We start from the raw sequence: 26,646 nt of genomic DNA, 5'->3' as shown, positions 1-26,646 counted from the left end.
GTGGCCTTTTTTTATTTCCATTTGAATAAAAACTAGATACAGTTAGTACATGTGAAAAGGAGATAAAGAAGATATTTAGTCGTGCACCTCTAGGAGGCTTTTCTGGGAAGTCTCCAGGTCAGTCTCCCTGCTTCCCTGGGTCTCCATGTCAGTTTCTACTTTTTCCAGGAAGAGGGGTTGTGATTGGCCATGCCCACTCCCTTCCTACGTTCAGCCTACTCATCACCCACTAAAGTCTGTATGGGGTTAGCCTTGCCCCATCATAAAGCCACTCACCAGAAGAGGGGCATCAACTGGTAGCCTACCAAAATTATATTTTGCCCACGGTAGTAGTAAACAATGAAAAAAGAGGTATGCACCAAAGTCTAATATTAATAATAACATTGTACCTGTTTCCTTATATGTAGAAAAGGTCCTTTTCATGAATGTAAATGCATTATAGTATGAGTGGTAGGTCTGGGTATTGGGAGCTCGGTTACAATTCTTCGGATTTTAAAGTTGCTGTTTCACGTTCTTTCCCCAACTTTCTCCGATTTTTATATTATTATGTACTACTTTGGTATGCATCTTAAATAAGCTATAATAACATACCGTTTTGTTGTATTTTTCTTGTTGATAACATTGCAGCTACTCTAAAAGTAAAATCTAAACAGCCCCACAAATGTTAAGCAACTTTTTTTTAAAAAAGCCTCTCATGTAAAATAAAATAATCGATTACTTTTCTATGTGCTGTAATACTAAAAAGTTGCACCTAATATTCAATAGCAATGCTCTTTCCTGCATGCCATAAATCAGACAGCTGTCAAAATGTAATGCATTCTGCTCGTGATAGCACAACATGCATTTAGCAGCTTTCCTGTTCGTATGAATAAATATTGCAGTTCATAAAACGCAGGTTTGTTTCCAGAATAATAATGCTAAAACTGTTAGAGCTGAGTTGGTAGGAGAAAGGGAGTTATTAAAAAATATTCTATGCCTTAGTGGGATCCATCCTTCAGAGAAACATGAACGCCAGAGCAAGAGGTCACAATCGGAAGCTGGAGAGTGGTTGTCTCATGGGGAATGTTACAACAACAACTATACAGAAAGGGCTAGTGGGCATACAGATGATAGCAGTAGCAAAGGTCAGTACAGTAATGTCTATAGATATAGAGAGAAAAAGCTAAACATTCCAGATGTAAAAAAGTTGCATTTTCTATTATTAGTTCTAGAAAAGGTATGACATGATGGCAGTGACTCACTGTTTGAGGTTTGAGGGAATGTATGCTCTGATTCTCTGTACGTAACGCTACGCATGTGTATATATATATATATATATATATATATATATATATATATATATATATATATATATATATATTGTAAGATGAGTAGGTATAGCTCTGTTACATAATTTTCATGTCTTTCTTGAAGTAGGGTATGGGGGCAGTAGTTTTCTTATAAACTTTGGATTTGGAGAGGTAGACAGTAGGAGAGGGGCCATCAAGAAGTGCGGCAACCAACAGCCTAGTTGACCCTAACATAAAACTTCTGATGGCGATGCTGAAGAAAAGCATTTTACTGGGGTCTTATGAAGTGTCTGCACTGCGCTGGGAGTATTATAATGTGTGATGCCCTCCAAGGCTGAGACCATGATTAAGCTGAAGTGGTATGAAACTACCTTGACAACAAACATTTAACCCCTTGATGACAATTGCCGGTCCGGGCACGTCACGGAAAAACATGTCGTTTACAAGTTTTAAAGACACACCAAGAGAAAATTTGCAGCAATTGTGAGTTTTATTGTTGAGAACATCCACACACACATTGACATCATTTACTTATTACCTGTTACCGCTGCACTCTTTAATTTACAGACAGTAGGCATTGTATTTATAACATTCCAATCATCAATTGATGTATCTCTGTGTGTCCTAAAATCTTCTCTGTTAAGATTCATTGTAATACCGAGGAAGAATCCAGCATATTTAAAAATATAAATAAAAAAAAATGTCCTACTGTCCCAGTTATTGATGGTAGTCACATGCCCTGAGAACCTTCTATTCACTGCATCATTTATTGTATTCTTCATGTTTCATCCTATTAACCAAACACATCAATCAAAATAGTTGTTCCCCTGTACCAGGAAAGAAACTGATGCTTCTAAAACTTTCATATTATTAAGGTAACAGTAATAAAGCTAATCTGTGTTCAACTACAATATATAGGTGGATCCTCCCAGGTGCAGTGTTATTTATTGTTGCGATAAAATATTTTATATTGTATCAGAGATTTATAATTCTCTTGGTTGTTTTTTGTCTTACCAGACAAATCTTTATGTGATTATTGTGTGATTTTTTTTTTTTCCCCACTGCTGAAGGTCAGTTGAATTTTTTATAAATGTAATTGTCCTACTCTTATAATTATAGTCTTTATGATGTGTGGTTGTCTTTATCATCCACAGCAAGACATCTCGAGAAACCATGTATTTATTTCTGATGAGCTACATGTTACTTACACATTAATATTTTTAAGCAAAATTATTTGCCACAGATTTATGAAGAGCTTCCATCTTCCACAGTCTTTTTTTATTATAAAGGTTACATTTATTTCCATCATTTATACTATATGAATTTTCTGATATTGTAGAAAATGTTCTAGCAGTAGTTAGTAGGAATAACGATGTACAACATTTCTCCCTGGGCAATCTCCTGAGGCACTTGTTTAAGTAGATACAGTGCCCTCCACTAATATTGGCACCCTTGGTAAATATGAGCAAAGAATGCTTCAAAAAAATTTGTCTTTATTTTGTTAACTTTTTGATCTTTTCTTCGAAAAAATACACAAAAATAATTTGCTCTCATGGATATCAAACAGACAGTAATATTTATCCAAAGGTTCCCATTTTCCTTGGGGCAGTCAATATTTTTGGGCACTGACTCTTTGAGCAGCCCTACGTTTACACATCTTGGTTAGGAAGATTTTCCGATCTCCCTTCAATGGTTTAGGGAGCTTGACAATTGATGGAGGTCTGTGCTGAAAATTAGCTTCTTGGGTAAGGTTGGTGGGCGATCCTGACACCAGAAATGTTGAGGAGGGTACGTATAACTGGTTTACATACATTCACCAGTCAGTACACAGCCTTGTGTTGTTTGGGAGAGTAATCTTTGTGAGTGAGGCTTTCAGTCATCAAATGAACTGTGGGGATGTCCATCTAGAATGTACCATACAGGCTTCCAGCATCCTTAATCCAAGCAGCCCTTGTAGGCGATAGTTTGCCTGGTCCTAAATCTACTTATTTTAAGATAAGACTTTGAAAATAAAACATTGACTGTGAACAATGAGGGCACATATATAGGTTAGATCACAGTTAGTCTTTTTTCACACTTGTCTAATATTGTAGTAACTGGTTTATTTCTTTCTTAAAATAATCAGAATTACCTCATCTTTAGTGTGCTACAAATGCCTGATGCCTGCTTTCAGTAATCCTACTTTGCTGGTTTTCATTCACAGATATCAGAAACTGCAACTGTGAACACGCTGGTTAATATAGACATTTCACATTCCGCTAAATCTATTTCAGGCTTCATTTTCCTTTTCTTATAAGATGCACGGTTTCCTAAAGATAGTGACATGAACTGACAATTCTGGACTAGTAGTCACTTGGGCTCCGCGGGTCAACTGTAACAGATGAATTACTAAGCGTTACTTGTTCTGTGACCATGACTAATATGTGGTGTTTTCCCACATCAACTGATAAAAATTATAATGGCAGAAGTAAATGTAGTTTCTTTGAAATGCTCTTAGCAGCAGTTTGAGGTTATTTGAGGTTGTTTTTAATAACATTTAAAGCCCACTGGGTGAATGCATTGGCTTTTTTTATTAGATAAAATAAGTGCAGCTCTCAGTGTGTTTCCAAGAGATTCATTGTTGTGGAAATAAAACCTTGGGATCTTTTATGTGGAACACCCAAATCACACAGAACAGCTCAGTCTTTACAAAAGGCAGTTGATTCACATGTAAGAAGACATTAGAGGTGGTCTCCAAAGAAGTAATATGTCAGTAGACTTTTGATGTTCTTCCAATAACATGGCTTTCACAAAGGTAGACCTGACCTGAGCGTGAACGGCGCTTATTTGCTCATAATTACCCCTTTGTGGACATATACCTACATTGTGTAGCTTGGTACGTGTCACTCTTCACCTTCTTACTGCACAAATGAAGTATTTTACAGAGGTGCTTCTGACTGCTTTCTAGAATGTTTTTTCTGGCTTCCACAGCCAGTTACTTTCTTCTTGGTTTCATGAGCTTGCTCTGGCCTATTAACTAGTATGAAATGAAATAGCCCCACAATCACCCAGTGCATAAACCACTGGGTATCTGTGTTTGCTGTAGGTGATCACCTACACAGCCAGGTCCAGCCCAAGACATTTTGCTGCCTGAGTCCAAGGATGAAATGTCCCCCCCCAAAAAAACCCTTTCCAACAAAAATCACTCCTAAAAGCCAGACAGACCTACACACACACACCAACCCAGACACACACACAAATCCAGACAGACCTACACACACACACACACACACAAATCCAGACAGACACATACACACACATGTACTCATACACACACAAACCCAGTCACACACAAATTAAGGAAGACAGACACACACCCAGGCAGACACACACTCAGGCAAACATGCCAACCCAGGCACACACACCCAGACACACACAAACCCAGACAGACACACAAATCTTAAGCGACACAGGAAAACAACTTACCTTTATGCGATGTTACGCGACCCTGCTCAGGCTGCCTCGTTCTTGAAACTAGGAGGACCCATGTAAGGGACCCGGCTCTTTACACAGCGATGCTACAGTGTCACCTCAGAAGCTCCTATCCTTAAAATTATGTTTATTTCTATTTTGCTTTTCATTTGTTCACAAACATGTTGACAAATGTATATCCTAACCTCCTACGAAGTACTTTAGCACTTTTTTTTTGCCGATAGTGGATGCTTGTAACCTGGTCTGTCCTTTACCTGGCACAAAATGATCGTTTCAGTTATGCTCTTTTAACCTGCGCAGCTCATCCCTTTCCTGCCACCCAGCAGTTTCCCCTTCACGCTCTGTTCGCGTTCGTCTGTTTACTGCTTAATGAGATATGTTACACTTGTCAGCTCTTGCTCTAGCACCTTCTACCTTTTTCTCTCCTGGATCATGTTTCATCGTATAGATTCACATGTCAACAGGTTAAGTGAAATCATTTAACAAATCCTGCAGCAAACCTGTTAAATCTACAGTATTCTCTAGTACTTATTTTCCAAGGTATTACTGATGGTGGTCCACATATGGAGAGTCAAGGTTTTCTTTAACCCAAGTTGTCTATTTTGAGATATGTCTTCTGCGCATCACTGCAGTGTTAATCAAAGAACATTCAGAGATTCAAAAAAAAAATTGGCTCACAGAACATAGTAACCTGTATTAAACTTTGCTTCAGTTGATGGCAGGGAATCTGTCTCAGATGTACAATGGAAAGCTGCTTCTAGAGAATTCTCATCAAGCTAATTAAGATGGAGTGCCAGCTTCAATATATATATATATATATATATATATATATATATATATATATATATATATATATTGTTTAGATAATTCAAACAAGACAGTAGAAAACTGAAATTGAGATAATTTTGAAAATGTTCAAAAAAGAATACTATATAAACTGACTTTGTACTAAAGGTTTCCAGCAATTAATAAGCAAACATTTAAATCAGACCTAACCATGAGTTGAACAAGGCTTTCCAGCCCGAAAATAAGTCAAGCAACAGACCAGGCATATGCCACAGGCTACTATATTATATTCAAGGAGTTAGGTAAAAACTTGTTCTAGAATGGAAGCAACCTCTTTCATTGCAAATCTGCCTTTCCTTCCAGCTCCAAATCTCTTTGGGGTACAAAAATATAATCTGTTGATAATTTACTTATTTGAAGTAATCTGTGGCACAGTTATTTTATATCCTAATCTCTTGTGATAGTCTGGAAAGAAAAAGTCCTCTTAAACAAGCAGATAATTGAGCGAGAGGTCAAGAACAGGGACAGAACAGGGATCCATAGCTGTAACACTTGATCTCCTACTCCATGCATATTAATTAACTTAAGATGGCGATGATCGAGGACCTGGCTGTTTGATTGCTATATAATTTGGAAAGAAATAATCATTTGTTTAAAGTGATCGCAGATGCTCCAACTCCTGGAAGATGTCCTCCCAAATTAACAGCAAGTCCTCATGGCTGCATAGTCAAATAGGCCAAGTTTATTGACCAGTTACTGGAACATATCAAACTAGTGATAATGATTTGTGGTAGTAAACATGCCATTGCTGTACCTGGTGATAGTAAGTAGGACTATTTGGCCCAAATTTATTCTTTCCTAGTTTGTGTTTATATCATAAACCAGAATTAATTTGTAATGGATGAAGATGGAATCATTCTTCACTAATTATGTAATTTAAATCTAAATGTTTTCTTTGTTGTCATGCCTAGTGCATTGTGGATGGATAGGCAGCAGATATCAGAAACAATACATTCTGTACATCTCAGTGATATTAATAATTATTAAAACGATCCTCGCACTAAAACGTTTAACGTTGTAACATTCTGCATGATCTGTCTCTGTTGCTATTGAAAATAATCACAGTTTGCAGAGCTTACAGATGGTTAGATTAGATAGTGCTAACTGTATAATAGTTATTAACATGTTAAACAAACAGCTTTCATACTTCAATACATTTTTAATAGATATATAATATCCAAAAAATATCCTCTTCCATGAACCAGTAAATCAGTTATTTTTTTTCTTCTTTATTTCCAAATATATTCTGTCCTTCTGCCCACATAAACAAAGGCGGTAATAGACAAGAGGCCGTAATCTTTTTAGGCATCGGTGAGGCAAACAATGATGCTTTTGCTTCCTCGTTTGCAGGCAGTAGTCTGTTTGCACATTCATTGGGGACTCTCACTGTAGTCTCCTCAAGCATCAGGGTTCAAGATAAATTGTTGCTGGCAGTTTTTCTGTGTCACTGGGACACTAACTTCCTGAACAGGCTAATGTGGCCATCAAGCTGGCATCGTAAAGGTAAGAGGCTCTACAAAGTGTTTCACATTGACTTGCAACTCAGAGCATTGGGGGGGTGGAGATGGGATGTTAGATTTCTATTGAAACTTCATTTTTTTACCCTCAGGAACATTATTATGCAAACCTTATTTAAATGGAAAGTAAGATTTACATAGTAGTTTCTCAACCTTCCTGCCAATTACTCCCTTCTACCTTTCACTAACCATACCACAGCTGGCATTGTCAATACACGATGTTGGACGAGTAACATTTTGCTCAAATGCTTAACGTAAAGATTGTGCCAACCTTACTTTTCATATTAGTACGGTTTGAGAAATTATTTCCTCAATGGTGAAAAATCATGTTTAATATCACTTTAAGGATCAGTTATGAAAAAAAACACATGATCTTTACATATTTTGGTAATCAGGAAATTGTATACCACGTGGGTCACATTTTTATCTTAGGCGCCTTCCTGTACATACCAGTATGTGTTATACTTTACCATAGTTAGGATACTGTTGTTTTCACAAATGGAGTGCAGGAGCGTATATATTTCATAATTGCAATGGGATCCAATACAAAGTTTCCGAGTTAAATATTTTTATCTTGCATGACAATATCAAGGCAGATGCTTGACTAGAAAAGATGGAAGCAATAAATAGTCTCAACTTACAGTTGATGACCATGACAGCATGAATATTATATAAGCGATGTGGACAGGCAATGAAAACAAAGTCATAACCGTGTCAGCTATATTCCCTTTGGACCGATTAGCTTTAATAGATACGTATGTGGTAGTCTGGGAGCATTTTTGGCTTATGGCCATAAATGAGTGTTTATTGGTATCAATTTCCAGCAGCTTTGTTAAACATCAGGCAGACACTTAATAGCACACATTTAACTGTACTTTAACTATACTGGTATGATCGATAACTCAATGTAAGCAGTGGAAGTGTGCAGCTCACGTTACATGAACTTTATCCTCCTGATTGTGTGTAATGCAGTTATCCGACTACATTCGGAAAAAATTTAAATTTCCACTGTTGGACAATTTCCAATATTTTCTAAATATGGGACCACCTATTTATTGTACGACCCAGAAAATGCACACAATTGGCTTGGTTGAGTAGGGTGCAGCAGTGGTATGGATGGTTGATTATTTTACATTTTAACAAATGAATAGATAAAGGTGTATTTCGAATGAAGACTTTAGAAGGTTGTTTGCTTGCAACTTTTATTTGATTACAGTAGACTTTGTTTCAGTTAAGTTTTTTTAAACCTGGGGTAGTTAGGGATTATGCCGAGGGTCATATGTGCTCGTATTACAAAATGTACATCTGATGCAACTAATGTGATCCACTATTTAGACCTAGGATACTGAAAAATATGCAGAAATAATTTAGTTTAATCTGAATGTCTGGCAGGGTTTTTCTAAAATCTCAGGTTGTGTTATAATAAAACAGCCTGAAATGCAATGTCTATTCTGTTTTTCTTGAGTGCAGGAGAGTGTGGACAACTTGACATTGCCTTTTAAGATTGCTCCATCCTACAAAACTAGTTTTATATCATTTAAGAAAATAGACAAATCATTTGACCCAGCTGCCACGAGTTATGACTTCACTCCAGAAAATAATGCTAGATATTTTGATGCTGGATTTTAAATTATATGAAAACCATACTTACTTTGATTATACAGGGGGAAAACCTGTAATTTCAGATGACTGCATTGTTTACCGATTGTGCTAGCTACCAATGCCTTATTTTTAAGATGGCAGACTGGGCACATCTAGGCACAAATATATATATACACTCACTGGCCACTTTATTAGGTACACCTTGCTAGTACCAGGTTGGACCCCCTTTTGGCTTGAAAACTGCCTTCATTCTTCATAGCATACTTTCTACAAGGTGCTGGAAATAATCCTCAGGGATTTTGGTCTATATGGACATGATGGTATCACGCAGTTGCTGCAGATTTGTCGGCTTCACATCCATGATCCAAATCTCCCGTTCCACCACATCCCAAAGGTGCTCTATTGGATTGAGATCTGGTGACTGTGGAGGTCATTGGCGTACAGTGAGCTCATTGTCATCTTCAAGAAACCAGTTTGAGATGATGTGAGCTTTGTGACATGGTGCATTATCCTGCTGGAAGTAGCCATAAGATGGGTTCACTGTGGTCATAAAGGGATGGACATGGTCAGCAACAACACTCAGGCGGCGCGTTTAAATGATGCTCAATTGGTACTATGGAGCCCAAAGTGTGCCAAGAAAAATGCCCCCTACACCATTACACCACTACCACCAGCCTGAACCACTGATACAAGACAGGATGAACCTATGCTTTCAGGTTGTTTACGCCAAAGTCTGACCCTGCCATCTGAATGTCGCAGCTGGAATCAGACCAGACAACATTCTTCCAGTCTTCCATTGTCCAATTTTGATGAGCCTGTGCGAATTGTAGACTCAGTTTCCTGTTTTTAGCGACAGGAGTGGCACCCAGGGTGTTGTCTTCTGCAAGTGTAGCCCATCTGCTTCATGGCTCGACGTGTTGTGCGTTCAGAGATGGTATTCTGCATACCTTGTTTGTAACGAGTGGTTATTTGAGTTACTGTTGCCTTTTACACACAGATATATAGATAGATAGAGAGAGAGAGAGTAAATATATATATGGTACAAAAACCTATGCCAATGTTACATTTTATTTATTGCTGTGTTATTTAATTCTAAAAGCAGAAGAAGGTATGGTTGGGTCTCAAAATGTAAATAGTTCTGTTTCCAGTGACTGCATATAGACTTATAGTGACATATATTACATAAATGGGTAGAATCAAGTCTGTTCATGTGAAAATCTGCATCACTTTTTAAATTTGAAATTATATTTGCTTTGTTTTGACTGTGGGTATGTAATTTGCTTACTTTAAAAAATAACCTATATAAAACCTTTTTATAACAAGTACCTTTTAGGTTACATTTTCCTGATTACTTAAGGTATTGAATGAATCCACACAATGCACAATATTGAACCCTCTAAACAATGATTCATTTATCTCTCAGGACAATAAAAATGCAGCATTGGACAGACAAATACACAATGGGGTTCGGGTATTCATTCATACATGTGATACCCACACAATTCAGTTTTATTAAACATCGTGATTAGAATTGCACCAACACCTGTTTCCTTTCAAGAAGGCTTTTTGGTACATGAGTTTCACTTTTTGAAAGAAAAAAAAGACATGAACACAGCATTATTTGATTTGTAGTTAATGATAAATATTCTGTCCAACAAAATGAACAGACCCCACAGACTAGAGGCTCAACACACTTTTGTAAGTAAAACATTTATTTATTTGAACAATATTAAAAATCGTCACATCCTAAAGCACAAACAAAGTGAAAAAAAGTAAGTTGGCTTTGTTTAACGAAACACTATGCCAGGTTTAAATATTGCTCAAATAAAGATTTTTTTACTTCCATAAATGTGTGTAGCTTCTAATCGGTAGAGCGCTGGCGGTTCAGTTGTCAGTTTGATGACTCCGTAGTTCTTATTCATTAACAGTGAGTTGGGGTGATCTTACATCGCTCATCTTATAAAGAGCCAAACTTTCGTAATGCTCCGTTACTGGTATGAGCTGACCTTCACCGAGAATTGATCCAACAGAATTGATAGAGGCTAGTACGGTGAGAGAATCCAGACATGGATGGGATATGCATAAAGCTATTGTGACTATGAGACAAAACTAAGGACCTCATTAGCTTTCTTGTTCTTACAGCAGTTAAATATTGGAGACTAGATTGGTCAATTGGTTCATATCTACTGCCGTATTCTGTTCCTGTGGTCCTTTATAATGCATAGTTAAATATTTGAAGAATGAACTACATACAAACATATAATTTGACGGCAGATAAGAACCATTTGGCCAATCTAGTCTGTGGTGATATGAAACTGGATGTGGATGAAACAGAACTGCATAAGGTTCGTTGGATGTTCTACAACACAAAGTAGTGTTATCTACAAAAATGGCAGTGGAATTTCCCTGTTGATTGGACCATTGCTTTGATTTATAGGGCAACTAAACCAATTTTCAAACTTTTTCCACCAAATTATTTTTTTTATTCATAAACGCTATTATGAATAAATATACTTATTTCCTTCTCTCTAAATAAGGTACCAACCCTGCATAACAATGCTACAGTGGCAGTAGATGTAGTGTACGTTCGCTGACAGAACAATTTCTAGGTCCTTTAATTTAAAGTATTTTCTTGATGTCTTTCAGTCTTTTAATAAGCATGAAGAATGTCATATTACTTTGTTCTGTATATATTTTGGATATGTCAAAGTAATATTTCTGAAATTAAATATTAATTCTTAATTTGCCTTGGGAAGCTGTAGAGACACTGGATTTCTAATGGAAGTATTAACATGATTGCAGTTTTGCTTCTCGTGTTATGGTAGAATATCCTTTTGTCCCGTTATGTCCATAGCTTAACATCATCCCTCATTAAAGAAGGAATGAAATTTCCTTTTGATGCTGGGCCTCACAGTTGTAGTTCAGGGATTATAGTGCATTCTGGATTTTCCGCATACATAAAGACGTTAGAAAAAAAAACCAAGGGACAAGCCAAAAAGTAATAATGCTTCTTTTTCAGTTTGAATTTTTTGGGTTTTACCCTTTTCATTAATTTTACAGATAGCTTTCTTCACATGATCGTGAACTTCTGCTGTCTGATCCATTGTTCTGCCCAGCGGTATCTTTAATCCAGGGGGGCTGGATAAACCCATAATTGTGACAACCCTCCCCATGTCAGTTCCCTCAGCACCCACCGTTTAAGACCCATTGCTGCTCTCAACACACTCAACTGCTACAAACATGAATCCTTCTGTGTAAATTCCCATTAATTCACTATTTTCTTACCTGCCTGTGTGTTGTGGTCGTGTCCTTGTCCCTCTGCTCCTACATCCCCTGCATTGAGGTATTCTATGCTTTGCCCATTACCACCCCTGCACCTTCTGTATCTACTAGTTCCATAGCATCACCACACCTTCTGTTATCTTCACTTCTAGTCCCTCGCCTTCTTATCTCCACAACCACCTGCACACCATATGCATAGCCACTGCCATCCTCCACAAATTCTAGAAAGTTGAATATAACACTCCTGCAGAATGAATTGCTGCACACTATTTTGGGTCCTGTTGGCACCTTGGAAATATTTGCTTATAAAACTCACTGTAGCAATTACCTCAATGTGTACAAATCGCATCCAGCAGAGATGCTGTTCCTGTATGGTTTTTTTATTCACCTTTCTTATGAGTTGAATGTGTGTTGTGGTTAAAAAAAAAAGTTTCCTGCTTTTCTGGAAAAAAAAGAATATACATACAAAAGTCAATAAAGTAATCACAAACTGCAGTAAAAATGATAAATTTCATGGCTTATAGGATAGGATTTAACCCAAGCTTTCAGGACACTGAGGTAGAGCCCTGCACGGGACTGCTTTTTTAATCCTGCTCCTGCTGATTTTTTGGCCCAATCCCGCCCGCTCCCGCAATGTGGGTGTTCTAATCCCGCCCGCTCCCGCCACATTTGTGGCCAATCCCGCCCGCCTCCTTACCTGAACTGCAGATTTCCCGCGCAGTCCAGCAAGGCTGCCCTCGAGTTGCTCCCTCACAGCGTCTCTTCTCTTGCTCCGCCCAGGAATAAGGCGGAGTCATGGGAAGTGATATCACATGTAATCATTGCTTTTGTAATTCCTTAATTAAAAAGTACGTGGACTCCTTTAGTATCAGTATCCTACTGACTAACACAGTACCATCGGTTTTTTTTTGTTTCTCCTTCTATCTCTCTATCTCTCTCCTTCTCCCTCTCCCTATATATAGATATATATATTCATCCCTATTTTTTAGCATTGATTTCAAAACTGGTTTGAATGTGCACCTTTTTTATAAAATGCAGGTAAATTAATTCATTCTCAGTGGTAAGCAAGAATGAACATCATAACTTTGTTAGACATGTGTTATGACTCATAAGACACCGTGCTATTCAGTTTATTTCAAATGATGATAGGATTTAGATTATATTGACATTTAATGGTCACGACCATTGCAGAATTATTTTAATCTTTTCCAAAACCCCACTTCAGAGCTGGGATAACATACATATTTGGACATGAATCAGACCTGATGTGTCTGTACTGAACCTTGCCTGTGCAAAGGATTCCAGGCAAGTGTGGGGCCGTTAGTAAAATAAATGCACTCAGAGCAGAGCACAGAACGGTTCTAGATATCAAGCAATTATTTCAGGAGCATCCTGGAATTTTAGGACTTTGGTCACAAATGTAATTATCTTGATAATTTCATGATGGTTATTCATTCAATTCATCTTAAAAAAGGTCAGGCTTGAGGGCAAGGAATTCATATAATGAATACAGATGATAAAAAATATTTATATATGGGCAGAGCTCTAAGCTTAGCGACAGGTAAGTGGATTGTCTAAGTCTAGCTAAACTGTGTTTTGACAGTGAGGTCCGTAGAGATCCAGAGCGGCCATGAGTCTAGGAACCAAGCAGATGAGAGAAGGGTAATCTTGCCTAGAATTGTGGAATAAGAGTACCAATAACGTAAAGTTCTCAGTAAAGTACGCAATGAGGGCACATTTCTGACACGATCACATCAGCAATGTTTTCCACGATACATATCTTTTTCACATATTGATTACCAGCAGATTTAAAGGATTGACATACCGTGTGTGAGGCGTTTAACTTAGTAACTGGTTCCCTTCCATGAGTTTATACATTCCACATACCCATACCTGGGAACTCTCCGGTTCTGTGGGTCGACACTCGAATCCTCTGGGTCACGGGAGCGGGGTCCTGACATGTCCCACTCCCCGCCCGTTTTCTCTTGAAATTGGAGTATAGATTGGTGCTGATAAGATTTTTAGTGTTAAATTTTACAATACAAAAATAAATATAAATAAAACATTGTCAGTGATGCTTCAACACAAAGAGGCAAAACTCCACACCTACCCTAAGAATAAACAGAGAAGAATATCTTTGTAAGTACACAACCACAAAATAAATCAAATACTTTCTTCTTTAAATGGGGGTGTTTTCCGTGACATTAGTGGGAACGCCCACTGACATTTGCCTATTTATTATGTACTTATTGGGATTGCTGCCGGTTCATATGGTATCGTATACAGAGCCGAAAATATTTTACACTGGGTCTGTTTTTCAGTAATTTTGGCATTTTTGTTGAGAAAAAGATATAACAGTATTTGTAAAAAAATAAAAAAAAAATAAAAGCATGATAAAAATTAAATGAAAACCATCAGCAGATCTGTCTTTTACCATAGCAAAGAGTAAGGTAAAACTAAGGTGAATAGATAACACAGATAGTCTGCCGAAGCACAAGAGGAACTCCTTTTTGATGTGAGTGATGCCAACGTGTTTATTAGTAACTTGATACTTTCAGTCGGTATTGTCGGTGACGGAGATGCCCAGGGGAGGCCGGCAACATTCAGACTGGGGTAGGGAGCAAATCAAAGCACGTGGCCCAGTAATAAAGCAGCATAAAAGATGTGTTAATGGACATGCTCTGTGTGCGCTATCCATTCCTGTCTAGCATACATTTTATGAAAGAAAATGCATAGCGAATCCATAAAAAGATGCAGTCATCAAGGAAGTGCCAACTAGGCCATCAGTAATGTTTTCTTCGGCAGTGAGAATTTAGCCTTTCCAGTTTTCCTGCTTCACACAGCAGCATATGTCATCTCCTTAAAGAAGATTAAGCATTGTCATTGGTAACTGTGTTTTTATTCCTCACACATTATCTTTGCGTCTCCAGACACCTACTTGTAGGATAGACTTTGGTTATAGATAACTAGTGGGCTCACAGTTGGTACACATGGGTGACACATCACAGAAAACAAATAAGTGCGATTATTAAAAGTGGGATTCTGTTGATTCTTCTTAAAGGGCAAACAGCGAAGGCATCCCATTCCAGATGCTGTAGACTACATTTCCTAAGGCTAGCTGGGTATATGTAGTATAGGTTTGATTTGTATCTATTATATCGGTTTTCTTTGCATGGCACATTAGTTATTCTAGTTGTAGATAGTATGACTCACGTGAGGTCAACTTTCTTATTTACAGAATAGGAAAAAAAACATACAAAACAAGACTTCGATAAACACTAAGTTCTCAGAGCTGTCAGCGGTGATGTTATTTTCTAGGGAATAGTGCTTAGGGATCAACCATTCAGTTGCTGACACTGAAAGAGTTAATCAGTGAAGCATAACCCAGAGATTTGTTTTGGAGCCTTTAGCGTCCATGTCATTGTTTTTCCTTTGAATTATGTTTGTTGTGTTATCATGACATTTGATATTTTTACATCCCTTTCCAACCTGCGTACAACTTTATTGATTACCTGCTGTGCCAAGCGGCTATCAACTTGCAGCGGACAAATCCTTTTTGTAATTGTCTGGACTGCAGACTAGCAGAAATTCACTGCGAATGTTGCATGCTCTCATCTTACTCATTATTCATTACAACTGAATATTTATAGTGGGTTTTTTAGGAGTTAATATTTCAACTGGTTGAGAATTAGCTTATTTAGAAAGTCCCAATATGTATGAATTACATGAAAAGATGACAGGTTTGCCCTCCAACTCTCATTTTGCACCAACATGAGTCTGCCATCGCAATGCCTCAATATGTGGGCAGTATCATCATGTTGTATTAATGGAGACATGATGTGAAATGGTTGTATGGGTGCTTTGGATTATGTCACTGAACTATTATAACACAAGTAGTTTTTCCACATATGAATAGTTCACCCACCCCCATGGCATTGAAAGGGGTGTTTACCATTAACTCCTGATTACTACAGAGAAACAAAATGTCTATTCATTTATGTGAATATGATTAAAGTGTGTATTAATACATTTCTGATGTCTTTATAATAAAAAGGTATATTCCATTTACATATGCCTAATAATTACAAATACAGTACATTAATCAAGTAACTGGAACCATAAATTGGGTTAAATGCATTAGATCCTTTGATCCAGATTGATTTGTGTCTGCCGTTGTGGCATTTCACTTGATACACCAGTACTTAAGGCATATACAATCCTGTAATATGTTTATTTCCCACAGGACTTAAGTTTGCTGTCAGTCTGACTAATGGATATGACTGAAACTACTTATTCAATTAAATAGAACATGCCGAATATGGCACTTTTCGACTTCAAAGCCACATCTGTGCACATTCAGCATTCTGTAATTAATTTGCTCAACAGTGAGAAATGTCTGTCCGTTCTGTACCCCAAATCTATACAGAGGTCCACAAAGGAGTTCAAAGAATAAACAGAAACCCTTACTTTAATATTTCTTTGTTCATCATCATAAATAAATACTTATTTATTAGATATTAATCCCAAGGGTTGCTGCAGATTTTACCTAGAGAGACACACACATATATATATATATATAAATATATATTTCTGAGAAATGTTTTAGACTTGAGAAAGGGAGAAGAGCTCCCGAAAGCTTGTCATTCCAAAATTCTGTTAGTCCAATAAAAAAGGTATTATCACAAGATACTTATTCCATCTGTTATTTGATATTGACACCACTGGACTAATACAGCTACAACCTCTACACTACTATAAATATATAGGTATGTAGTGGAAGGGTTTTCCATCACCTTTACCCACCATAACTTATGTAATAGTATATATATATATATATATATATATATATATATATACTATTACATATTTGACATTGCACAACACAAACAAGCAAACAAATACCCCTTCAATCCCAGGGGTTTTTGGTACCTCAAAGCCTGGAGCAATTTTGCCATTTTTGCGGTATGTCGGTTCAGAAATTATTCTCCATTCCTGTGAATAGTGTACCCATGTGAACTATATATTGTTTTTTCAAGGAGAGATAGAGTTTCATTTGATACCATAGTTGGATGATTAGCTGAAAATTTTGAATGAGAAATGTAGTAAAAACTAGCGAAAATTAGAAAAAAAACCTAATTTTTTTTTTAATTTTCCCTCTGAATCCTCACAAACTTAGGTAAAGTGATGGAAAATCCCCTCCAAGTTTATCAATTCAGGTGTCCTGATTTCAGAAATACCTAATTTATATAGATTTTCCATACTTTCCCAACACCAGGGAGCATACTATAAGGTGTACATTTTTTGTATAATTTTTATGCCTATGGCTTAACGGGTTTGGGGGCAGGAGGGTTATACTGGCTAGACATTATGCTAGGGCAAGGGGATGTAAGGTTTTTTAATAATTTTTTTTTTTATAATTTTTTTATTTTTTTTATTTATTTATTTATTTATTTTTTTATATATATTTTTTTACACAAAAAGGGTTAGAGATCCTCTTAGGGACATCCTGAACATACCAGTGATGTCACAATGACATCACAGCTCACATTATTATTTTTTTTATTATTTATATTATTATTTTAATGATTTTTTTATTATTATTTTTAAATGAATAAACTTTTTTTTTCTGCTTTTCTGTTTCAGGACGGGAGGGGGAGTGAGAGAGATGGTTTCTCACTCCCCTCCGCGATCCCCCTGCACCGATCACACTGTGATCTCTATGCAGGTCCTCACAGACGTGCATAGAGATCGCAGCGTCTGTGCCTCATCGGAGGACAGGATATCCCCTGCAGGGGATATCCTGTCCTCCGATGAACTTCCGGGTTAAGTCAGCAGTGACGCAACCCGCGATCGGGCAGTTTGAAATGTAACAGCGATGCCGGCTTCTGCTGTCAGTGGGGAGTCCAGGCTGTCAAATGACAGCCTGATCTCCCGTGCAGCGGCAGGGATGTGTCCCTGACGCTGCACGAAGGGCTGGATGTACCGGTACGTCCATAGGGGTTTCTTAATGGCCGTTTTTTGGACGTCCTGGTACGTCCATAATAGATTGAAGGGGTTAAACAGCACTTTTGTATAACTTCTAAAAGATAAAAAACAATAAACACAAATAATGCAACATAATATTTCTTGAATGTTGCAATCTGTGTTACTGTGCCCAATAATACCTGCTTTTTACTGTTCCTCGAAACCCTGTTTTGTAGAGAAAATAGGAAAGAAATGTGGAATAGGAACATAGAAGGCGCATCTCCCAATTCTCATTTTTTTCTGCTGTCCCGCCAAGCGGCCTCAGTTTGGGGGGGGGTCATGGGCTAGCTAGAGATATCAGTTTATCTCCCCTGACTAACCCACTTAATAATAAGAAACAATTCCAGGTAATCATCAAACCAACCGGTGAGATTAAACTAATGGAAGCCTCATGTCTACTATAAATTGAAGGGACAGTTTAATGTCCCAAACAGTCTCACCAAAGAATACATATTAAAGTACTTTGTGAGTACTTTAATGTGCATTCTTCAAAACAAAACAAAAAAATGTATACCATAAGTATTTTACTTAAGGGAGAAGCTGCAGCTCCACAGCTGCATCTCCCTGCCTCCTCCATGGTTCAAACGTGCATCTCACATGAGGCAGCCTGTTATTATTATTACTTGTTACATAAAGTAAGGGACGTTTTAGCTAAAAGTGGTTAAGATGGTTGGAGTGTTCACTCTCACCCACTCTAAGCCCCAATGAAAACATTGGGGGTTATAAAATAAAATCATAAATGTATATAAATAGATTTATTTTTATTTCTTTTTTGTAAATATAAAATGAGCTTTTATGAACTACAACACTAATAATTCAGAATTCTGATGAAACTGATGGGAGATGTAGCAACTTTACTAGAGAAGCTTTTAGTTATTTTTTTTTCCGGTGGAATAATGGGAAAAATGACATTTTTGGAATGTTTTGATCACTCTAATTTGTTATATGATACACAATGTCCACCAGACTAAGTACTTACCTTTGAATAGCTTAATGTGTCCTACAAAATATATAGGTTTCCTTAGGTTAGGTATAAATTGCCACTGCCACTCAAAGGATTAAATCAGGGCAGCCCTAGCAAGTGTCATACCACTGACATCCCAGGTATTCCCAGTACTGTTGTTGGCTGTCAAGTCCTATCCCCATGCCATGTATCTGAACACCAGGGAACTACCGCTGGGGCCACTGTGCTTACTAAAAGTCATTATTTACCAGGCTCTATCTCTCGCAGTTGTTTCTTTGAACAGATATCCAGTATCTATTACACTATGACATTATTTCCCCGTTTTACCCCATGCAATAGCCTGATACTCAATGCATTTCTAAGTAAGTCAATTGGGCCATTAAATATGGTGGTTGCAAACAAGTACTGCTATAATTTGTATGCTCCTAATATGTTTATAGCACCACCCCCTCTTCCTTGAGTCCTAATGTTGTATTTCAAATCTACTATGGGGAATACTGCTTTTCAGTATATTCCCCCCTCCACATAAATCAGGAATTGCTTGATGCTGATGCAGGAACTGCAGCTAATCTTCTCATACAGTCTAGTGATGTCTAGTGATCACAAAAAGCTGTTAACATAACACACAGAGATAATCCTATCCTTGTGGTTTGTCCTTTTACAAAATATAAAAATAAAAATGTTTTGTTATGTTTGGTATCATTTTTTTTTTAAAGAGGATTGAGACAGATGTTTCTAGGACAATCATGTAAATGAGTGTTTCAACGAATTAGTCTACTTCTTTCCAAGAACGGGAGAGACAAATGAGTTGATGTTAAAATGGACAAACAATCTTTTTCTAGAGCTTTATCTGCTTTATGGTAAAACAGGCAGCACATTAAAAGATTTAAAGCATGTATGTAATTTAGTATTTCAACAAACATCCACCCACCCTTGACAAATAAGTGAATGGAGAAAAGTATATTTTAAAGCATAAATAGTATTTAATAGTATTTTTGCAGTAGCTATATGTCATATATTTTTTTTTGCAATAAATAAAGTTTGGTGTACACTGATCTAGTTTTGTCCTATAAGCCAACTTATTTGTATTTATAATATATATATACATACATGGGAGGGCTGGCACCTTCTGGCTCGGGGGGGTGTAAGGCCATGTGACCCCATCTACTCCTTGGTGCTCACAGTAACACACTAACATACATACACATGCTTACACTTATATACATATAATGCATTGTTCAAAATTGGAAAACAAATGTAGAGCTGCAACTTCCCACCCCCTCTGTGGTCCAATACCTTGTGTGAAGCAGTCAGTGGCAAAAAAGCACTTCTATTGAAATCAATGAGAGTGCTTCCATGCATGTGCACGGGTGGGGGATCACATACATTTTCACCTGTCAGCTCTCATATGAAATAAAGTGAATTTGCATTAAATTGCATATGATAGCTGAAGTGTAACATTAAAAGGATTTGTTAAATTAATTGAATATATTTCCCCAGACAGAAGCATTCTTCAATGCTCCCTCAAAGTTTGGAGGCTAGGAGAGAGGTCTGATAGAGAAATAGAGTGGGGCCCATGATGGTGGCAGAATGCAAACATGGGGAGAGGACTTCAGAGAAAGAGCCGATTTTAATGTATCCTACAGAATACAGGGCCAGAAAAAGAAGCAATTATTATTATTTTATTATTATAATTAATATTTTTTAAGATAAATGCCAGAATTGAATTGGAAGTGACATCCTTTCCTTTTAGGGTGTAAGATGTAGTGAGCAGGGCACATGTGCTGCTTTACTATGTCAGCAACTACAAAAAGCCATAGAAAAGAATTGCTAATTTTCTAGCAATATATTGTGTGTGTGTATATATGTGTGTATATATATATATATATATATATATATATATATATATATATATATATATATATATAATACTAGCCTGAATATTGTTTTCTGATGTTTTATATAAGAATCATACATTATCAGTCTATTTAATTCTTGTGATAAAAATACCCAGGAGGGACAGAAACATCAGGTTATGACTATATAGCTTTATAATTTAAATCATTGGTGTGCTCTCTTTCTCTCTCCTCGTCCATTAAGGTGAAAGCAAAATTTGGTAAAGATGATACTATGAAAGATGATTGTCTAACTGACCTATAATGGATTGCAAGCTTTTAAGACTATCTAGGTCTCTTTTTCAGACATGCCAAGCAGAATTTGCTAATACGTTTGTACAATAAAGTGCAGACAATCACAGCAATCGATTACATTCATGTAGTGATGCTAAAAGGAATGACAACGTGCTGTAAAAGTGCTGTTGTGAACTGTAGTATTTGGCCCCAGTAGTCTCTTTTGGTGTTGTAGATGGCCACAGGTATAACAGGTAGGAGGTTTTGTTTAACACATTTTGCTAAAAGATATGTAGACCGTTTTCTTTCAGTTCTCCTTATAGCCAGCCCAGTTAAGTGTTGATGAGGTAATTGATACCATATAAAGATATAATGATATATTTATTATATGGAAATTTGCTAATATAAAAAATGACTTTGTTAGAGTTGATCACAATATTTAGGGGATCTGTAGCAGCACCTGCTGACCAGAAGGGGAACTGCGGCTTCGCCAGTGTACCATAATAGCCATAAGAGGATCCCCCCCCAATTTGCTGACCGCAACCTTTCATGTTCTGTGGCACTGCCTCGCACTGTTAAAATAAACATTATTTAATGGGCTTAGCTGCTTTGGTATAGCATAGGCTGTAATTAACTCAGCAGAACCTGACTTTATTCTGTGTTTCAATGAAAGCAACATTTTCTAAACCCAGACTCAGAGTTATCTCACACAGGAAATATTCTCTGATTCTTACCTAGATATTCACTCTGCCTAATGCTTTACTATTGCAATAATCAGTTGTTCGAATGACCCACAGTAAGATGTGACGCTTGTTTTTGTGTGGCATTACAATTGCGTTACAGAATTTGTTAGAATTAATCCATCACCCCATGATTGTCAATTGTATGCAGCCATCAACATTGCAAAGGCTGTATAACACTACAATGTATGAAACCCATAATGAAATATAATTTTTATTATAATTGATAGGGCTTATTTTTATAGTTTATATATAAGGACAGGCTGGCACCTTAGGATCCAAAGATCTCCTCTAAATAGCATTGCTTATGACATTTCTATTTTAGTTTCAACAGTTTTAGGAAGCAACGAAAAAAATGTCCTGCAGTTTAATTCTTCAGCATGTGGATTATGTAAATCTAAAATATGTTACTTAGGGATTCCTTAGTATGCTTAATCTATCATGCTGGAAAAGCGCAGTATTAGCTGCCAACCGAAACATCCAAAACGCATCATGTTTTATTCTATAACATTATATAGGCTTAAAATTGAATAATAGCTATTGTTCGTTACATTTTGTACCATCGGAAACACAAAATATGTTTACAAGGACAGCATTGTGTCACCTGATGATACACAAACGGTGGCATTAATAAAGAATGATACGCTTCTAGAGCTACTCAGTTACTCATTTTTGGACTTTTCTTTTAGCATAACTATGAAAAGATATGAGTACTCAAGAGTATGCTAAACATCAATGAATCTGCTTTTTTTATACCCCACACCTGCAACTAGATGCGATATGTATTTAAAAGTGCACTTAGAAGGGCTCTGTGGGATCTGAATGCACTGGGCAGCTTGTGTGTGATGTCCACATGCACAACGAACAGCTTCCTGTAAGTAGGACAGGAGCAGTCTGATGACGAGACCCCAAATGCCTTTACATTCATTTTTATGTCGCTGCCTGTTCCGGCATAGATGGAGAGGAATGTTAAGGGGTGAAGGATCGTAAGAACTAGGCATGACTTGTCCTATACTGAGTAACCTCTCTGTTTGTGATCCTTTAGTGTCTTTGGAGACAGTCTTTGCCTGGTCAGCTCCCAGTTAGAGGCATTCAGCACTGTTTAACCCTTTCGGTGTCCAGCCAGCAGGAAATAATAGCTGCTGGCTCAGGAATAACAGGGTTAAACAGGATACTGGAAATCTGGCCTGTCTTCTGGCATTTTGATATTTTTCTCTTTCACCCACATGTTAAATCATAATAGCCACTGTTCCAACGTGTTCTCCATATACTACATTCTTTCTCACTATTTTTGCTGGTTTTTTTAATTATTTTATTAGTGTGCTAACTCTCTGTTACTAAATTTGTAGAAAAATAAATGTAATTTGTGACACACCACTGGAAGACAAAAAGGTTTGACTAAAGAAAGTAAGTTGAAATATTTATGATGGACATGATTGTCTCATTTTTATAAAACACATCTTTTATAAATTTTGCATATATTTGGACCAATATTCCCCAAAAAATAATGCCCCCCCCATTCCTTAAGATCCAATGTTTGGGGGTCACCTTATATTCAACCAAATATGGTAGTGTATGCAGAGCCGGCCTTAGGCGTTGTGGCGCCCTGTGCGGACTACTCCTCTGGTGCCCCCCCTCACTACCCCCCCTCGGCCCCTTCAAACTACCCCCCTCCTCTGCCCCTTCAAACTACCCCCCCTCCTCTGCCCCTTCAAACTACCCCCCTCTCTGCCCCTTCAAACTATCCCCCTCTCTGCCCCTTCAAACTACCCCTCCCCTCTGCCCCTTCAAACTACAGCCCCCCCCCCTCTGCCCCTTCAAAATACAGCCCCCCCCCTCTGCCCCTTCAAAATACAGAATACAGCCCCCCTCACTTACCTTGTTGCCGGAGTCCTGCGGTGAGAGCGGGAGGCATCCGTCTTCATGTTGAGCGCCGGAATAGTCCAGCACTCTACATGAGATGCCGGCACCGCGACGGAGTCCCTGCCCTGCATCGTTTTTTTTTTTTGTTTTGTTTTTTTTAAACTTTATTTAACATGAATGATGTTAAATAAAGTTTAAAAAAAACCCGATGTTTTAAGTTAAGTCCCGGGCAGGCGCCCCTGCTACCATGGCGCCCTGTCGCACACCCCTAAGGCCGGCCCTGAGTGTATGTAACTTTATGAATTCTTTCCAAACTTTCTTTGTTTCAGATGTGTGTATATTTTTAGAGTGGAAATAATCTACATTGTCAATGAAGAATGTATGTTCTTTGTAAATGTTCTAAAATAGAACAATTCTTTTCTGAAATAAAGGGATGTGATATAAAATTGGCAGCAATGCTGATTTTTGCCAGAAGAATAAGAGCATATTCGTAAAACACATTGTTACTGGGAATTGGGATGCTCAAACATCTTCGAATAGGAAAGTAGAGGCTTTTTAACATTACTTCCCTGTGTAATTCCGTGGGCCCCCAGAAAACCTAGTAGGAAAGGTACCTGTGTAATGCATTAAAAACATTGAAGAGCCACAGAAAGGATCCAGTCATTGAATAAATACTGCCTGTAGTCCTTGTAAGTCCTGACATCACCATGGTATGTGAAATTGCAAGTAAAATGCACAAAAAAATACATTTAATGGTCCATAGTTTTCAAACAAAACAGTACAGGAGACAGTTGCCCCCCCCCTGAGCTTAAGCATCGTAATATGACTGAATGTCCTGGCTCTTACTGATGATTAGCATTTAGGGGTGTCCTTTTAAACAGATTAAAGCAAAACTACATTGGAGAAACGGGGCTTAAACTGCACCTTAGAATGAACCTGCACCGAAGCTCCATCAAAAACCATGAGGAAGAAAAATATTGCACCCCGGTAGGACATCATTTCACACAGAACAATCACTCCATCCGAAACCTAAAAATTAAAGTACTCAAAGGAAATTTCAGAGACTCTCAGGAAAGAAAAACATTTGAGATGAAAATGATTACACAATTTTAACACCATAAAAGAGGGACTTAATGTGGATTCTGGGTTCCTTACACACTACCAGAACTTCATATGAACTTCATCCAGTCATCCAATGTCTAATTGCTGTTATCTTTGATGTTTTACTGTGGTTATTGGTTCCCTAAATGTATTTGTTCTGTTCCTGGGTTATCTCTCTACCTCTCTGCATTTCTCACCTCCAGACCTACTATTTACGACACCCCACTCAACCCCCCCCCCCTTATACCATCACTTGTTTTAAGTTGTAACCTCTATCATGTTGATTAGTATTGCTTCAGACCTGATGAAGGGAGGATAACTCTCGAAAGCTTGTCTTTTTAATATTATGTTAGTTCAATAAAAAAGGTATCACCGCATACTCTGCAATACTCTATTTTTTTACATCATATATATATATATATATATATATATATAAAGTCCAAAATTAACAATTGCACTCCAAATGCCAAGTTTATGCCCGGTGCCAAATAGCTGTAGCAGTAAATAATATAAAGTCCAAAAATAGTTACCGGCACTCCAGGGACTTTCCAAATAACCACACAAACAACTTCGGTTTTCAAGTCAACGTTTCAGTCTTGTTTATTTCAGACTTTCATCAGGACATGTCCTTAGAGCCGGCCTTAGGTGTTCTGGCTCCCTGTGCGGACTACTCCTCTGGCGCCCCCCATCCCAAAAAAAGAAAGGAAAAAAAATCTTGTCACAAAACTCCCCTTTCTCACTATCTATCCCCTCCCCCCTTTATCACTATCTACCACCTCTGCCCCTTCTCACTATCTACCACCTCTGTCCCTTCTCACTGCCTTCCCCCCATCTCACTACCTTCCCCTCCCCCCTCCATACTTCTCATTATCCTTACTTGCCTTGTTGAGTCCTGCTGAGCGGGAGGCTCTTCTTCCTGCTCTGCCGCAGTGCACGCTTCACAGCTGAGCGCCGGAATATGACATCATATTTCGGTGCTCAACATGAAACGCCGGTACCGTGACGGAGTCACGGAGAGTGAGGGGGGCCGAGCGGTTGCTGAAAACTTCACGAGCGACCGCTCGGCGCCCCTGCCTGGGACTTAAATTAAAACATTGGTGTTTTTTTGTTGTTTTAACTTTATTTAACATCCTCCATGTTAAATAAAGTTAAAAAAAAACTTTATTTAACATGGAGGATGTTAAATAAAGTAAAAAAAAAAACAACAACAACGATGTTTTAATTTAACCCCTTCGTGACAAAGGCTGATTCTATTTTTTGTACTCTTTGTGACAATGGCTGTTTTATCGTTTCTGCGGTGTTTCTGTTTAGCTCTAATTTTCTCTTAACCCATTTACTGAACCCACACAAGTTATATATTGTTTTTTTCAGGACAAGAAGGGCTTTCTTCAGACACCATAATTTTTTCCATATGATGTAATTTCCTATAATAAAAATAATAAAATATGACGAAAAATTTAAAAAACCCCACATTTTCTCACTTTTATTTGAAAAATCTTTTATTCATTATAAAAAAACTGCTGAAAAAACCCGCTAAATAGATTCTACTATTTGTCCCGAGTTTAAAAATACCCAATGTTTTTATGTTTTTTTGCTTTCTTCTACACGTTATGGGGCAATAAGTACAAGTAGCGTTTTGCTAATTCAAAACCATTTTTCTCTGAATCTGGTAATTTTGTCTCCATGTGGTATTTGGGGCATCTTTGAAGCCAGCAAATTAAATTTACCCCACCAAACCAATATATTTTTGAAAACTAGACACCCCAGGGTATTTTAGATGCTGATAGTTTAACCCTTTCCATGCACGAATTCTACCAC

At 37.6% G+C, this 26,646-nt stretch overlaps 1 protein-coding gene across 3 annotated transcripts in view; it reads left to right on the top strand.

Annotated features, from left to right (window-relative positions):
- Positions 1-26,646, top strand: part of LOC149299924 (fibroblast growth factor 14-like) — a 278,072-nt gene that overhangs the window by 80,535 nt on the left and 170,891 nt on the right. The gene's annotated exons all lie outside the window — the stretch shown is intronic.

Source organism: Sceloporus occidentalis, unplaced genomic scaffold (genome assembly GCF_023333645.1).
Source record: "Sceloporus occidentalis isolate IW3139 unplaced genomic scaffold, rSceOcc1.0.p SCAF_27, whole genome shotgun sequence".
NCBI lineage: Eukaryota > Metazoa > Chordata > Lepidosauria > Squamata > Phrynosomatidae > Sceloporus > Sceloporus occidentalis.
Note: the sequence above shows the minus strand (reverse complement) of the source record. Positions and strands in the feature narration are given on the sequence as shown.